Below are 17,841 nucleotides of genomic sequence, written 5' to 3' on the forward strand. Positions count from 1 at the left end.
AAACTTTATCATCTTCATCTAATTCTTTTGCCCGCTCCGGGAGAGGAATCAAGTGGATAAATTCTGTATCCATATGCTCCTCCAGCTTTGAGTCTACTGATTGAAGCGTTTTGTTTATAATAGATGTTGTTTAGATGAGGAAAAAAAAACCTCCTACAGCCAAAGGAGCTCCATTAGTGGCAGAACCAGCAAAGCCTGGTTTTCCATAGGCCGGTGTCTCATGGTTTCATAGTGAATTACAATTGTCTCTCTTTTCCTACAGTGGGGTCATTTGGCAGGTCTCTCTCCCATGTGGATTCTTTAATGTTTCATAAGGTTTAAATTCATGTTACAGCTTTTTTTTCAGTTAGGACACTTTTAGAATCTCTTTCTTCTCCTAGCTATTTATTTTTTTACAAAGAATGCGGGAATTTGAGACCTCTGTATCTCTACTGCATTTTGTTGAAATAGAAAAAAATTAACTGGAAACTCAGTGTGTGACTACGCAAACTTCAGTGTCCTAGCAAACCAAGCAAAAATGGTAGCATCTTGCTAAGTACATTGCCTGATTTGGGTCTCTATTTAAGTTCATACCTTCTGGGAGAAGTAAGTTTGGATTACTAGTTAGTCCTGTTCATCCAGTAGAGCTACTGTCATCAGTAGAAGATGTTCTGGCTTTATGAAGCATCAAAGAACGATTATGTAAATTCCTATTAAAATGACAAATTTCCTTCCAGTCCCATTTCCATTAGAGTCAATTGTAAGTCGCTCATTGCCTTCAAGAGGAGCTAGATTTGCTTTTACAACTGTAATCAGTACTCAGAGGTTGGGGTAGGCTTGTCACCAACATACTGTTAATCACTGCTATGTAAACCAGAAAAGATTTCTTCCCAATTCCAGTTTCAGTTCACAAAGCTGGGGGGGTGGGGTGTGTGAAATCTCCTATCTGTAAATTGGGCGATTTACATCTGTGTATTATGGTGATGTAACACACATGGAGTTCTATGATACCTTTTTTCTGTAATAGATTCACTTTTAAAACTTAAAAGTACACTTCAGATAAATGGAAGGTTAAATTCTAAACCCATTCTTAGTGTGTGCATAAGCTTCTGTTTACTTGGGAAGTGTAATACCAGCAGAGTACTTCTCACTTTAAATTTTATGAATTTCTTTCTTCTCCTCCTTAATTCTTTGAGGTGTCAGTACTGAGAAAGATGAATCATTTATTAGTGGGAGGCCTGACACATGATGAAATCACTATCTGACACTTCAATGACTTCCAATGTTGTTCTGTGAACATTCAGCAAAGCGCAGATGATCTGATGTTGCAGTTCCGTGGGTAGTGTTTTCTTCTTTTTTTTTTTTTTTTTTTGCAAATGGATGAAATGCTTTATCATCATAGTGTGTGAGAACTTCCCCATTTGGTATGAATAGCCTTTGCCTATTATTAAGAGTGATTCAGAAGCTCTGATGTCGGGAAAAAATAGGGAAAAAATAGAACACATCTGCAACTGGCAGAGAAGATCTTTCTATTTCTTCTGAGAATCAGTGAAAAAGCAGAACTCAGTCCACTTTAGTTTGTGGGGGGAAAACAGATAACATTCTTGTCTTGAGTGTTAAGGGGAATGCTCCAAACTGTATTATGACAGAGCATGCAAATCTCCATTATGTTACAAATTAAGTGCACCTAAGGGGCAGTTCTGTGTTGGCCGCTGGATTACCCCCTGAACAGGGGAGTGGTCTCAACCCAAAGACATTTAGGGTATAAATTGGCATCTGACAATAAAGCAATTGGCAATAAACAACGGGCTGTTTGACAATAAGCTGAACAGTTTTGCTTATTGAAAAAAAAAGTAATTTTAGTTCTAGTGTCTTCACTCCAGTAAGCAGTTCTGCAAGCATATAGGTTAGACTTTTTGCTTTACTGAACTTACCCCTGACTACATCTTTCTCTCTTCCTCCTCCTTCCCTTCCCAGTATAAATGTTTTTGACTTGTTCCCCTCCCCCCCAGCAAACCTTGCAGTAGTTTCAGGCTATTAAGATATTTTCCTGCCTCACACAATTTGAAATCTGAGCAACGTAACTCCCGCTCCTTTCCCAAGCCACATCACTCAACCATTCAGATGTGCTGCTCTAAGTGAAATGTCACAGGCTGGGAACTTGTAGGTATAGACTTGCCTCCCAATACCAAGTCTGCCATCTAAAAGGTGGCTTCAGGGTTTTCTTCTGACTTAACTGGTTTCTCCCTTTGTTTCCTCAGAAACTCAGAAGCTTAAGTGCTTTTCCCAGTCTTTCCTCTCTCTCATTCCTTGAACTTAGGATTTTTTTCTCTCGATTGCTTTATATAGTCCTCATCACTCTGCTGTCTGAGCATCTCCAGTTCCTAATGTGTCTATCCACAGATGTATGTGGGTCCAGCAGAACTAAATACTTGTGAAACTAAGGTGATGAGGGAAGACTGCGGAAGCGCTGGCAATTAAACCTACCTTTCAAGTAGACACAGGGTATATCTTGTGGGAAATTCTCCCTCTCTAGTGGCTAATTTGGGTATCCTTGATTTTGGCCTCCAGAGTTTTGGCTCTAAACCATTCCACAGCTACTACAGGAAAGAAGCAGGTGACCTTTGGAGGTAGTAAAACTGTCTTAATTACATGTTTGCTGTTTGATATTGTGTGTTCCTCCCCATCTCTGTGGCAGCATGCACATATCAGATGTGATGATGCGTGCAAACAAGTCAGTGAGTACCAAACCACTTTGCTACTCAGGATCTGATGAAAAACCTGGTAAACTTCAGAAAGGGGAAGAAATTATTTCAATTTCCAGTCCAGATAGACTTTGATGTGTCCCTTCCTTTACCATCTTTCCTTGGCATCTCTTTACATTTAAATCATGTGTCACATTGGGATTGGATCCTGGTAGTTCACAGCTTCCCAGAGTGCCCTGGCTGTTGTGGGATGTTTGGGAGCTTGGCTTTGCCGCTGGGAGGAAGCTTCCCCCAGCTCAACACAGAGGACCGCTCATCAATGCCTGTCCTGCCACAAGAATGCAGAAACTCCCCATAGGCTTCACAGATCACACGAGGCCATTTCCATAAAACCCTGCGTGCAGGTGTGTCTGAGGAAAGGGCTACTGATAGTGAGGGGAGGCTGCCCACCCCTTCTGATCTGATGAGGAAGCTCTTTTTAGGACCACTCCCAAACTTGAGCCAGGCAGAAAGAGCTAGATCAGCACAAGCAGTTTAAATAGCAGGCGTCGGCTAGCCCAGCCTTGAGTGTGGTTCCAAGATGGTTTAAGCTGATCCAAACCAGAGCTGTTGCAGCCTGGCTTTGCATCATGTATATCCCCACCCCATCTCTTGCACCAGTGCTGGTGCTTGTTTGACTCCACAGGGAGCTGAACTGGCAGGGAAGTGTTACAATTTTTTGAGTTAGTTCTGTCTTTTCTGAACCAGTTCAGTGTGGGACCAGACAGCATCCTTGCTGGCACGGGAAGGGGCAGCAGCTGGGGATGGAGGGACTGCGGCAGCCCCAGCTTAGATCGGATTAGACTGTCATGGAACCACAGTCTCATTTGGAGCATGCACATGAGCATCTCTGGGAGATCTGAGAGGACAATACCCCCAGGCAGGAGGAGGGGCATTGTGATAGTAATCTCTCCCAGTAGTGCAGCTGATCCAGAAAAAATATTTGTCTACAGTCTAAAAGAAATTATAGAACTCTCCGAACACGTTTAAAAAGACCTAGAAGTTTGCTGTCAGTGCCCTGTAAAGCAAGTTAATTCAGCGTAGGCTTAAAGATGTTTCTTTTGCTTCCATCCCTCCCCCTGGCAGCCCGCCCCATCCTCTTTTTGCAAGCCATGAGATATCCTCCTGCCCTGACCCTCTTAGGTCATGGTATGATGGGCACCCTGCCAAATGAAGCTGATCTTATAAGCTGCTACTGCCCTGGTTGTTGCTGGGACTGTTTGCATGATTTTTAATTCACTTCCATGGTGCCCTCATTTTTTTTCTGCCCGAGCTTGAAGTGGGAGTGTGTTTAGCTGTGAACTACACTGCTGCAAATTCATGGTCTATTAGCACCTTTTCAAAGCTTCCCTCTCTGTTTTCTGAAGAATTAGAACACAACTATAAAAAAATCACTCAAGGCTGTTGCACAGTGTCATTGTTTCGGGCTTTGTTTTTAAAATTATTACTAAGATAGGTTGGTTTGTGTGCTTGCTCGCTTTCCCCATACTGTATTTAGATTTGAAAACAACAGCATCAGTAATAAGATACTGATGAACCTAAGGTAGATGTGACAGTGTAATGTGGATAGTGCATATACAATTTGTCAAAGCAGACGAAGTAACCCCACCTTGGGCAATTTTCAGAAGAAATACACTATAGTGCTTGTCAGGTCTGGGTGACTACTCCATAAACATATTACCTGCTGGCATACAAATATCACTTTGTATAAGGCAGTTACACGGTAAAAGAAAAGGGAGAGGCAGGGCAAAAACACTGATCTTGCAGAGTCCTACAAAAAGCTGAGATCTCAGATAGAAAAATGCTAAAATAAAAATCACCCTGATTCAGGGATAACTACATTTATGTGTAAACTATCTACACATTTGATTTGTATTTCTGTTCTGATCAAATAAGAGATGTTGTAATTTTTATTGGTATATTTTGGAGAATATATCTACTGTCATCGGTAGGGATACAAAATTAGGCTAGAAACAGACTCTTTTTCATTAATGCATTACTAACAATTTCAGAATTATTGCCGCAGTTGGGATACACACTTTGGCAGGAATATTCTGCAGTATGAAATGACCAAGAACTTCAGAATCAAAATCAAAAGCCTGAGTTGCCACACAGTATCATTGTAGGTATAATTTTTATGTTAAATATTTATATTAAATATTTTTTTCAAGATACATCCATGGATCTCTTCATTTATCTTTCATTGAAACAAGTAATGAAGGAGTGATAGAGAGCAGGTGAATTGTGCTAAGATTCCACAATGCTTACCCATATACGTATGTATATTTTTTTCCCTAGGGTGTGAAAAAGAAAACAATGGCTTTCATAACATACTTTTACAAAAACGCTATGACAGCTTTCAACATAACTTCTGTGTGTTTGTAGTACCAGTTTGCACAGATCTGCACACACATTTGTATACAGAGCTATGAAAATCACATCTTAGAAATCAAAGGGGGCAGATGGAATCAAAATTATTAAAATCATAGCCAAAGCACGCAGTAAACTGTAAACCACAGTTTGTTTGCATCTGCGATCTTAAGTGGTATTATTTCTTTGTTATTTCACTGGTAGTTCCCAGGTGCATGGGTGTGCTTAGATCATGAGTCCACCACCTCCATCATTTATACTGTAGGAGTCTGCTTTTTGACTACAGAAAGCAGAATCATCTACTGAAGTGTGGGAATAATGTAGGAACACCTTATGTTGCCCTAGATTTTGTATGTTAATTCTAGGAATATGTTGATTTAACTTGATTGAGGCCTCCTGGAAGGAGCCATCCATATGGCCAACCCTCCCAAAAAAAAGGCCTAGGAAAGGATGACTTAAGATAAGGCATTCATTTGTTACCTGAGAGTTGTTAATACAATGGCAGCACGCTTGGCCATGAGCACCTTGCCTTTGTCTCCTGCTGAGCCTTTGGGACTCCCTTAGCCAGAGGGATAAAAGCCCAGGAACTCACAAAAACAATTGAATTTGGCAGGATTGGAAATGGTCCCTTTCACAACATGAAGGAACAAGGTTCAAGAGTATGCTTTGGGTATGTAAGAAAGATCAGCAATACCAGTTAGCCATCAAAGGATTGTACAGAGAGAGGGCTTTGTATAGGCTGTAATTTAAAATGTGATTTGTGTAATTCCCAATTGTTGCAGTCAATGAAGCTTTTCTTTTAAGAAGGCTGTGCATCGGTGTGTACTATAACTGAGTAAGAAAAAGGAAAAGCTTGACTTTGGGAAAGGTTTTCATTTTGAGTTGGGGAAAAACACACTCTGGAATATCTTTGTCTATTGTATATTCTGTAACACCGCACCTACTAAATATGGAACCATTTCCACACCTGGCATGCCTCATAGTTTTAATAAATGAAATACAGCCTCCAGTTGCCCACCTGGCAAGATGATGTGGAGCCAGAAGAACCAGGAAGCCTGGCATCCTTAGTCTCTGGCTAGAGTGTTTTGATGGGAAATCATTCTGTTAGACAATTTCTATCAGTGTTTCTGGTTGCAGAATCCAGAAACAGCACTATAAGCTGACTTTGCAGTTTACTAAGTTTACTTTGCAGGACAAGAATGGCAAATGCACTGGACCCCTCTGTATGTTACTTTTTGATGATTAAAAGTTGAGAATTGGATGGAAAGCAGACGTGTCATCCAGCAATTCTAACCAAAGTATTTTTCTTTTAATAAATAAAATAACATCCAAGTATATTCCAAAAGACTTCCCTTCTCCTTCTTTTCATGGATATACCTGCTTCTGAAAAGGTGTGTACCTTTTTCCCCGCTTCTAATTGATTTCTGGCGTGTAATTCCATATTATGGTATGGACAAGCATATAGACAATGCTAGAAATTAGTAAGAGAAATTCCCATCACTTTTGATCAGACTTACAAAGAAGCTTTTTTTTCCTTCATAGCTTCTTATGTTTGTAATCTGAAAGTTGTGGTTCAGGGAAAGGTGCAGAGGCTCATGTTACAAAGCATCTCTTTTTTGCTGAGCAGTGTTAGCAGACTTTTTTGCTACCCAGTGCAAGCTGACTACAAGAATTCTCCAGTGTGTTCCCATCTTCCCACATTATGGTCTCCCCCTTCTTTACTGTCAATGCATCTAGAAATTTCTAACAGGTCAATAATCCCTGAAAGAGATATCCATTAGGTTAAAATGAGGACTCACTGCCATGAAACACTGGCTTTTCTTTGTAATACAAAAGCAAATATGATTCTTTCTAAATAAAGTAACTTCCAGTTGCCGAAGAGGAGTTCTTCCATCTCTACAACGATGTTGAAACATACCATTAAAACAAAGAGATATGGTTGATATCCCTAGAAAATATTTATACTGACAGAGATCGACAGGTGAGATTGAAAAGAGTCAAGGTCTTTCAGTTTAGGTTCTGCAAGCTGTTGTTGGCCATAAATATGCTGTTTATTCCAGAAAGGTACAGAGAAAATCTGCTCTGTGCGACTTCCTCTGTAGTGGGCAAAAGACATTTTTGAGAACCCTTTAGAAAGCTTAGAATCAATAGTACACAGCATAAGCATAATGTGCTACAGGAAGGCAACAAGGAAGGTCAGGGCATGACTAAATTTCTTCAGTAGCCAAAGTTCAATAAAATTCTCCAGGTGGTCTTAGACAGCAGACTGTTCTGTGCCACAGAGGAAGGAAAAATGGGGTTGTGGCAGTCTGAAGTGATGGATAGTTTGTTGGTGATCCCAAGAGCATGCAAACGCTCTTTTAAGCCAAGTTCTTCTTTTTTGTGCCTGTATATTCATTGGCCTGGACAACGTTGCACCCCTTTTTTGATGGGGGTAGTGGATTGGATATATTTCTGGAAAAAGTTCATCTGTGACCAGATTTGCTGATGCCAATGTCTATGTGAGGATGGCAGTACATGCAATAACAACCATTTTGGAAAATGAGGAGGAGATACCAGAGATATATGCAGACAAGAAGAGATTCTTGTTCTAAAAGACAAAGTTTTATACACAGGGAGTAAATAAATGACTGGATGCAAGGCCTAAGCACAAAGCCACTCTTGTCACATTAAATTAAGTTGATTTTCATTTAATGTCTTCGATCTAGCTATTGCTGGGCTCCATACAGAATGCAGGCAGGATCTGGAATGTTGATCAAGTGTGAGGATAAAGCGACAAAGAAAATGGCCACCAGTTTAAATGCCATAGTTCAAATAATTGTCAATGAAATGCCCTAAGTCTAAGACCTTCTGCCATGGTGATTAGCAGTTGTCTGTTCTTTGCTATTTGAAATGTTTCTGTCCAAATTAATGATAGATAATTGTTTGTGGTCACACAATTATAGTCACGATTTACCAGCATCGTGTTGGTATCAAGAAAAAGTGCAAACTGATTTGACTACTCTTGAACGAAAGTACTCTGGAAAATTGGGATGCTTTTTAAGTTTCTAAGATACTATTTCTTTTTAATGAATGACAACAGCATTTCTAACAGAAGTTTACCTCCAGAAGGCATCACCACTTGCATGACCTTATTGACAAATATAAGGATTCTGTTAATTCTCAGTGCCAGTGGCTTCAACGCATTTTCCTTGGAAAAAAAATCAACTCAAGGATGAAATGAATTTGCCTCCCAAACAATAAAATAGCTGAATCCAGGGCCTGGCTAACATAATTCTATATAGCAATTTATAGTCCGTTGAATGTTGGGCTGTAAATTTACTAAGAACCAGGAAGTGATTGGCTTGTAAACCTTAATAAAACAATAAAACCTGGCTTTCTGCTAATGAGAGTTTAAAATTCTGCCCAGCTAAGCTTAGGAAATACCTAAATGGGGAAACTAACTGACACAGCTATTGTGGGACAAACTACTTTAAAAACAGTCGTCTCCTCTACAGATGTTTTATTTGAGAATAAAGATTATGTTTAAGTCCTGTAACAGTTACTCTGTTTTATGAAGTGAGTAATGATTCCAGAATAAATGCATTTTCAAAGAATGCATTGTAGAAGCCTGTATGGTGAAGAATTTGGTAATGCCAGTCAGAGAACAGATATATCCTGTGAGAAAGCTTAACCAGAGGTCACGCTAACTTTCAGTAATGCATAGTGTAAATCAGGTTAAAAACAAAACCCAAAACCAATGCCAAAACAGGTGTAGTAAAAAGTTGTCTTTATTTTGCATTATTTTCTGCAAGATAATTCCTTGTATACATCCCATTATTGTTTCATGGCAGTTTCCTATGTGCATCAAAGAAAGAATATCCCTTTAAATACTTGCTATTGATCTGCACTCAGAAGTTCAATTGACTGCTTTGGTGGGAGTTCCCTGTGCTGATCAATGAGAGTATCAAGTTATAAAATAATTCACTTATCAAAACTGCATTAAGATAATGCTAAAGGTCTGCAAAAATCCTGTAAAGGAAATATTTCTCACATTCCTGACTAACTCCTTGGAGTCAGGTTTAACTTGGTGAGGGTGAATGGAGCTCCACAAACATTGCTGCATCGTGGTCAACAAGAGTTACACACTTACTTCCTGTCTTAACTTCCCAGTGAGGTGGGTGAGTAGGTGTTAATAGTTGGAATATCACCTTGTAGACTTTTTTTTCTTGTTTTCAGGGTTGGAAGGTTGAGGCTGGACATGATCTCTAATAGTCATCTTGTCTAAACCACCTGTTCAAGCAGGGTCACCTAGAGCAGGTTGCCCAGGACTATGTCCAGATGGCTTTTAATCTTCTTTACCCTGGAGATAGGTGTACATAACTGGCATTGACCTTCTGGCAAGAAAAGTTTAACATATCAATCTTTGAAGCTTATGTCCACTGCTCCCATTTTACCAGAGGAGTGTTTGAGCGTTGCACAGGTTTCTGGAGTATGCTTTTCCATAACACTCTTCTTCTCCCAGGTGCTGGCTCTTACAGGTCTTGGCAGAAGGGTCCGTGCTATCACATCTGAGTACAGCTTTGGGGCCTACATTCACATTGTTAATAACTTCACATTTTGCTAGCTGATTGTCTCTCCATCCACAGACTCCAGAAGGAAATGAAGAGGGGAGTTAACCTGGATGCATTTTACTTCTTAACCAAAAATATCCTTGGGGATTCATTTGAGTACTGAAGTGCTTAAATTGTGTCTTTTTCCGGTATTCCTTTTAGTATATTAGGACATTTGAAGTGCCAAACACTTTTCTGAAAACGAAACACTTTTAAGAAATAAGGCATCATTTGTGAGTATGATCTTAACTAAGACTTTCCAGCTGAACTAGTTATAAGTTTTACGCCTGAAATCTGTGTGCAGGGGGTTAAGAATTTACCCCTTTATAGCCTGATAAATGTACATATAAAATTTATTTAAACTCTCTGGGGCTAGAAAGAGAAAAATATAAAATCCTGCTAACCTATCCAGGAGACTTAACTGTGCTGCTTCACTTAAACCTCTCTAGTCTTGGACAATCATCTAAATGACATGTAAATAGCTGTCACCTCAGGACCTTTAGCAAGGCTCAGTGCTTTGTATTTGACTTACTAGAAGCTTTTAATGACTAGTATGAAGTCACAGGACAGAGCCACAGATATATAGTTACACATTCATAAGACTCTATTAAAGGCCGTTTTAGCTTTGCTGTGAATTTACAGTTTGAGAATTTCCAAGAGAGCATATTTTCTGAGACAAATTTCATTGCCTTAGGATAATTTTAATTTTTTTTTTCTTTAACGTGATTTGTCATGGTAGAACCTAGGCATTTTCCATGTGGGTTTACTCTGTGCTTTCTGTGGCCTGCAAGGAATTAGTTTTAATTAATATGACTGGCAAATGCATTGTTGAAATAGTCGTTGTGGCAGGCATGCCTTTGTGTTAACAGTTAGGTTAAACAGCCCCTTTATCAGAGCTATTAGCACCTAATATTACTGTCTGATTAAAGATCATTCAGCGGATTATCCAGTCCCAATGCTTCCGCAGACTCCCAGACAGGTGCTCAAATAAGAAATTATGTTAAGTAAATTAGCACTAGTATCACATCGTTCATGGCTTTGTCTTGCTGCAGAAAAGGAAAAAGTTATTGGGCTGTTTGGGTATTTTTTTTGTCCCTCTTAAGCAGCAGGTTAACTTGTACAATCCCTGTAGATTTACATTGCAAAAAAGGCAAGATCAGCACTAAGGCCTTTGTCCTATAGTTGACCTGACCTTCCTATCTCACCAAAGGGTACTCTGCCTTTCCTCCACCCAGGTTGGTTAGGAGGATAGGTGTGCTTTTACACTAAAACCATTATATTTCTGTTTTTTTTGACAGTGGTAGCAGCATGTAATGTAGACGGTCTATCCCGTGTCTCTAGAAATGCGTTTTATTTTAAATTCATACATTTAGGCTGGGCTCATAGGTAAACTGGAAATACGTAACTTAAGGAGGCAGGAAATCCCACAAGAGTTCACAGAGCATAGCTTAGCTGACAGTTCACTTTTTAATGGGTGAAATGAAGCCTTGACATTAATGAGCACGGGCCCCCTGACTTCAGTGGAATTTTGCATCCTTATACCAGTCAGATTTCTGGCTCAATTGTGTCAGATGGCAATTTATAGTACCTTTCATGTCCCCCTGAAAAGCTATGTGTCCTGTGTAGCCTGGGGACTGTTTCTGACAACGAGGCTGCAGAGCAGAAAATAGTGGGCTGATGACAGACAAGACCCCAAAGTTTTTGTGTGCCTTGAAACAGAAGCTATGTGTCTTGTCCCTGTTGTTTTCTGTTAACTTTGAAAGGGCCAAGAGTATCATGTAAGTAGCTGGAATGAGAACTAGCCCATAGGTAGGGCTAGCATTACCATAAGAACTATCTGAGCAGTGCTCATTGTAGGATAAGGAATTTTCTTGGGCGTCTATGAAAGAAACATAATAAAATAAGCACTATTTATTGTTGAAGTATTATTCTTTGTTTGCTGCTCTCTTTGGACAGGGTGTCAAAAGGACACGCTGGTGTCAAGTGGATTTGGATGTGTGCTACCTCGCGTTGCTTAAAAACGTGCTAAAAAAAATCTCAGACTGTGTCTGGTTAGATGGAGGCGAGTGTCTAGGATGCCTAGTGACTCTGACAAAAAAAAAGGAGCTAGCTTGTAGCCTCTAGTTCAGTCTTGCTCTAAATAGACCGCCTCTTAGGTTAGAAAGTGGTGACATGTAAAGGGAGCTTTAGAGATGCAGCACGACATTATGAGACAAACCCCTTCTTGCCTCACCGCCAAACCCCTGAAGCATCACAGTCTGTAAAAGATGCATTAGATTCATCAATAGACCTTTCTTTACTCAACTGTGCTGCAATTCCTTTTGGGAAAAATTGGATTTTCATCAAAGACACAGAAGACTATAAAATTGGAAGCAGATGTGAGGTTGGATTGGATAGCTCTATGGCTGTTTCTTTTGTGGAAGTACTTTTGAACAAACCCAGCCTTATGTGCTCCTTGCTGTCTTGCCCCATGTAACTCTCTTGCCTGCTTTTTACATTTTCCAGAGAACCAGGAGGTGCAGTGTGACTAAGTGATCTAAATGTAAACTTCTTCCCTATCACGTCATCTGTCTCTTGATTTTTCAACTGTTCCTGTATTCTTTGGAAGATAGGTTTAAACAATAACCTCAATATTTTGCATTGTTAACAAAATGCAAAAAAAATACAGGCAGTGCTCTGCATGTAGAGGCTGCATTTAGTCATGGTTACTAGCGCTTTTGCTGGCCTGGATAAAGTTTATACCTGGCCTGTATATGATACCTTAATTTATTGGCGTGTTTTAATTTGTCGAAAACAAGCTTAGATCTCATTTACTTAGAGAAGGGTCTGTCTTCTGGCATATTGACGGTGTTACTAATGTAATTGATGAACTGGGAGGAGGAGTACAGTTTTAAAGATTATTACATTTTTTTGGGTGCATTTTTATTCAGTGTCTTTGGTGCCACATGCAATGAGCTGCAATGAAAAGAGAAGCCAAGCAAGAGGATTTACGATGTTGTTTATCTGTTGGTGATACTTCCTCAGTTCTGATTTACAGCAGAACTGAGCCTCAGCCCAGTGAAGTACGGTTTCAAATCCACAGCTTGCCCAGAACTCCTGAAGGCTTACCCAGCTTGATCCAAGACTTTATAATGCTTAGCTCTGCATTTTGGACCTGTTGTATGTGGACGTGCAGTCTCTTAGGCATTAATTTTTTCCCAGCTCAGGGCTAGTACCTGATGAAGAGCATCCCTGGTGCTATTGCATTCGCTCCCGAGGGCAGCATGGCAGCTGCTCCGTTGAAAGCCTTCGATGCACTGATAACTTGGCACAGAAATGCTATGCTCTTGCAGGACAGAGGGAATAGCCAGGAGCCTGGAGGACCGGTCTATGTTACTCAAGGGTTAGCACAGGGCAGGTTCTCCCCTAGAGCGCTCCAAGAATTGACATTTCAGCTCATCCTTTCACTTTGGCCTCCCATTACGCAGCTATGCATGCTTTCACTTCTTAGGTCTTCTCCCCATACTGCCCACTACATGCTCCCTCCCTGCTATCCCCCAAGTCATCAAAGACCTGCTCAACCCCCTCCTCAATCCACCTATCCTCTACGTGCTGTGCCTGCCCCTTCTCTGTCTTTTATGAGCTCCACTTCTTCCACAGGGTCAGCCTCACTTTGGCTGGCTTGTCTTCTTGATTTCCTCACTCCTGGTGATAAGCAGAGTTGATGAGATAGGAAGAAAAAGTGGCAGGGACTGCTAAATCTGAACATCTCTTCTGCTAAGCTTGGAGCAGCACTGAAGTTATTGTAAACAAGAGAAGTAATTAACATGCTTTTTTTTAATGGTAAAATGGTCTGTTGGAGATATCAAAGTGTGGAATTCAGACCCTGAGATTTAACTGTGGAAAATCACAGGTGGGAGAGTGAAGTGGCGAGTTTTCAATAAAAGTGTTACTTAAAATGTTCCTTGTGCAAATCAATACTTTTCTGGAATAGGTGCACATGAAATGTGGTTGTTCTGTGAAAAGTAATTGTGTCAAACCAGGAGATTGGAATTCAGCCATTACAATGCAAAAGAGAAGAGATCCAATTCAGCCCATGGATGAAGCTACTTGTGTAAGGCTGAGCCCACCGTTGAAAAGTGCTCAGTTCATGCCAGAAGATCTTCCTAACTGTGGGGTCACTTCTTGAATCTCCACAGCTCACCATACATAATACTGCACAGATTAACTGTGGATTTAAGTGGCACTCCCCAAAATTTTGCAGAACAGATCAGGATCCAGATTCTGTTCTCAACCTCACCTGCAGTTTCTGTCTCATAAAACAGATGAACATTGGTGTGTAGATATACTTTTCCAGAAATACAGGGTTACCGTGAATCTCTGGCTCTTCTCTGAACGATTAACAATGAATCACTGCTTTTTTACAAGTCTCAATGCCAGGTGTCGCAAGAGCATGAGAACATGTACCAATTTGAAACTGGCTAAACAGTTTCACAATGGCATCTCCACTTGGTAGTAGGAGTCTTGAGAAGGAACTACTTGGGTTTAACCTTCCTGGTATGGATAAGATACTGTCATCTTCTTGAGCATAATTATCTTTCCACCCCCGCCATCTCATCCTTTCTATTTTCCCAGTAGGAGGATCAAAAGAAAGTTAGTTAACTGCAGCATTCATCAGATAATACAAAGGAGACATTAATTGGGAAGACAGTATTACCAAATAATTAATTCATGGGTTAATTCTGTCCTTATTTATCTGATTTTCCTATGATTGTGAGTGTGGGTTTCTCAGCCTAAATCCTAGTACTCTCTGCTTCAGGAGAGTGGTCCTGGAGGGGAATGAAGAGCGAGGAAGGAAATGTGTGTCTTCTTCAGGACACTTGCTAGCTACCGGTAAGTTTTAAGGGAAATTATTATTCTCGGCATTAAGAAAATACTTGGTGAGTTGCTGAAAAGCTGAAAAACCAGTAAGCAGAAAACTGTCCTCTAATTTTGTATGTAAATGCATACAAGATTTGCACTGAGGCTTACTTCCTTATTCTGGAATTATTAAATTTGTTTTCTGTTTCTCATGTCATCTCCGTCTTTTGGTTGTTCCAGGTGACCACTGATAGGTCACTAGCAAAGCAAATCTGTCTTTTCATCAGTGCATTTTCCCCTGTGCTGCTCTGACAGTACCAGTGCTATCGGTGGGTACGTACCAAATGCAAACAGACCATATAGGGGAGAATCACCACGGAAAGAAGTCGGTCTGTGAGCAGTGGGGCTAATAAAACGTGGGTTCCGTTGGCTTGGTGTCCTTTGTCCCTTCCCCTTCACAGTGCACGATGATGACCTTTCTCCATTTCTTTTATGGCATGCTGTTCGGTAAAGAGCAGCGTGCACGTTGTCTAGCCCAGCGCTGTGCATGCCCAGTACTAGCTGAGCAATTGGTTGCTGCCAACTGCAGCGGCTGAGCTCTGCCTGCTTTTCCCTGAGAGCAGTGGCTAATTTGGGTTGGCCAACAGCTCAGAAAGTTTTCTGAGAGGCAGGTTGGGGGAGAGGGAGGGAGCGGTAAGAGGTAAACAGATGGAAAGAGGCAGATAGCACAATCATTTAAGCCTCATTACGTACAAAACTAAGTTGAAAATGGCTGCCAATGATTACCATTAATGAAAGTTTATCCAGAATGCAGCGATAAGATGTCAAAGGTGCAAAGGCACCAGCAATGCATTTGGGCTGTCCGGCAGTGGCCTCTCCTTCTCCCCCCCACGCTTTAATTACAGTTCCAGTAACTTTCAGGATCTTTTTGTCAACAATCGTATTTGCCGGGCAAGTTGGGTTTGCCATCCAAAGTCCATTTAATTCCTCGCAAGAGGTGGAGATTGATGTGTGTTGAAAACCAGCTCTCTTCCTGCTTCTTTGCAGATGTGGGCATCATATGCTTTCCCTGGAAATGCTTCTTTCATACAGACTTCCACAGGCTGTTCACCCTATCTGGGAGATTACACGAGGTTATAATAAGAGGTGACATAATAGTTGTACTCTGGTAGCCAGTTTCCAAACATTTTGCAGCTGACAGTTTTATCTTTAGAAATGTACTGTCTTTTTTCATTAGAAATGATAAGGATATGTCTTATTTTGTATGTGGTATCTAGATGCTCTAGATAGGTCAGAGATACACACATCTGAGTTTATGGCCATTCAAGTAGATGTATACTGTAAGTTGTGGTACGGATTAGGTGTCTAGAAAGGAAATGGTGCCTCATTACCCCTGAGGACCTTAGCCCAGAATTACATTTTATTTACATTTTGTTGTGATCTATGTCAAAATCTAACTTGTGATATACTGTGCAGTACAACGGAAGATACTGAGTAAATAAGGAGAAATTTCATTCTGAAAGAGGGCAACACTTCAAAATTTGTGCCTAAGATTAGGCCGATAAATCATACTCTTCTGGGCAGCTGAGCACCTGCCACTCACTTCAAGTCAATTGGACCAGCAGATGCTGCTCCCAGAGGAAAGTTGGCCAATGGTAGTTACTGGTGTGAAAATAACCTTAAGCACCCAAGTTTGAAAATGTTTATTAACATTTTTATCCTTTAGCTGGATATTGTTTTAGTCCAATATATTGATCACAGATTCAGGAGTTTTGCAAAGGTGCTTCGAGAAGCTTATTTAAATATCTATTTAGGTTCAAAGAAGTGGATTCCAAATGGTGTGGCAGTTTCTGTGTAGAGACATGTCAAATGAAACACTGTATGTTTGCAAGTGTTAGTCAAATCCCTAGTGACCTTTAACTCACATAATAAGGTCGGTATCCAAGTGTCTCTGCTTAAGAGAACTCAGCATTTAAACGTCCATTTAAAAATTGATTTGGTTGAATGATACTGTTCATCTTGTCTGAGGCCCAACATGTCCTAGAGGAGAGTAAAAGGAGTGTTTCCCTTCTAAGCGTTGTCAAACCAGAAAGAACGATTGTTCCTCATTTTTGCATATGTCAGCGTGATAGAAGCTTAGTCATGCAAATCCTTATTACTTGGCAGTTCTGCAGCAGGGAGAAACAGAGTGTTACCATATTTTATCAGTGTTTGTAGTTAAAAGTATACCTTTCATTGTGCTTTTTAAGAACAGATGTCAAGACGTCTTGAAAACATAAATAAGTGCTAAAAAATATTTTTCTGATTTAAAAAAGGGGGAAACCACCCCCTAGCTAGTTGAATGTGTTGGTCTTCAATTCCCTAAAAAGACATGAACTGTTTATATGCTTCCTTCCACTTCCATGGGGGGAAATAAAACAATTATTCAGTTAACGACAGATTTTATTTCACTATTATTTAGTGATTCTGCTAAATGCAGTAGTATACTACAGAGTTTCAAATAATCAAGGATTTCTTAGCCCTTTGTGGGACTACAATACGTTGTAGTATGTTGAGTAAATGAGCTGTGATAGAGCAATGATTTACTCATGTAGTCCAGAGACACACATAAGAAGCAAGCTGGGGAAAAGCTGGCTTTAGAAACGTTAGCAGGGTAAGACAAAGAGGAATGCAGGCATCAGTCACATTTTAAGGTGCTCTTTACAGTGACACAGAGCCAAGTTTATTAGGGGCAAGGCCTTTTCCTTTCTTGTCTTTCCCTTTATGGAATACTGTCAACCATGAGAAGAAGTGTCTGGTAATTACGGTTGGCCGTATCAGGACAGATCTAGCCGTGACTCACCAGGGCAAAAACTGGCTGGGTCAAAGTCATGTATTTCTTCCAAGCTAGCTAGAAGTAGTGCGTTTGCAAGCGAAGTTTTCCTTTCTGTCTTCTTTATCATTCACCAACTTACTGGTTCGTATGTAGGAATGTTGAGAAGGGGGTTTAGATGCTCATTTTTGCCTCTGCGCTGTATTCAGGTACTGTGCTGAGCTTGTGAACGCTGATTACATGGTATAAATCATTTGATGCCTGTTTGTTTCAGATCATCCGAGTAATGAATGAGACCTCTTAACTCAGCCTCGCTCTTTTGTGTAGGTATGCAGAGAGTCGTTGCGCTGCCTGCCTCATCTGGATTACCGGCAGACTCCTCATAGGAGATATTAATTATAGGCGAAGCTGTGAATGCCTCCTATAGTTAAGCTTACTTGACACTTTCCATCACAAGACCCTGTTTTCAGTTGCTTATAAATTTGTCAAATGTATATTATTTGGA

This window comes from Pygoscelis adeliae, unplaced genomic scaffold (genome assembly GCF_000699105.1).
Source record: "Pygoscelis adeliae isolate BGI_AS28 unplaced genomic scaffold, ASM69910v1 Scaffold186, whole genome shotgun sequence".
Classification (NCBI taxonomy): Eukaryota; Metazoa; Chordata; class Aves; order Sphenisciformes; family Spheniscidae; genus Pygoscelis; species Pygoscelis adeliae.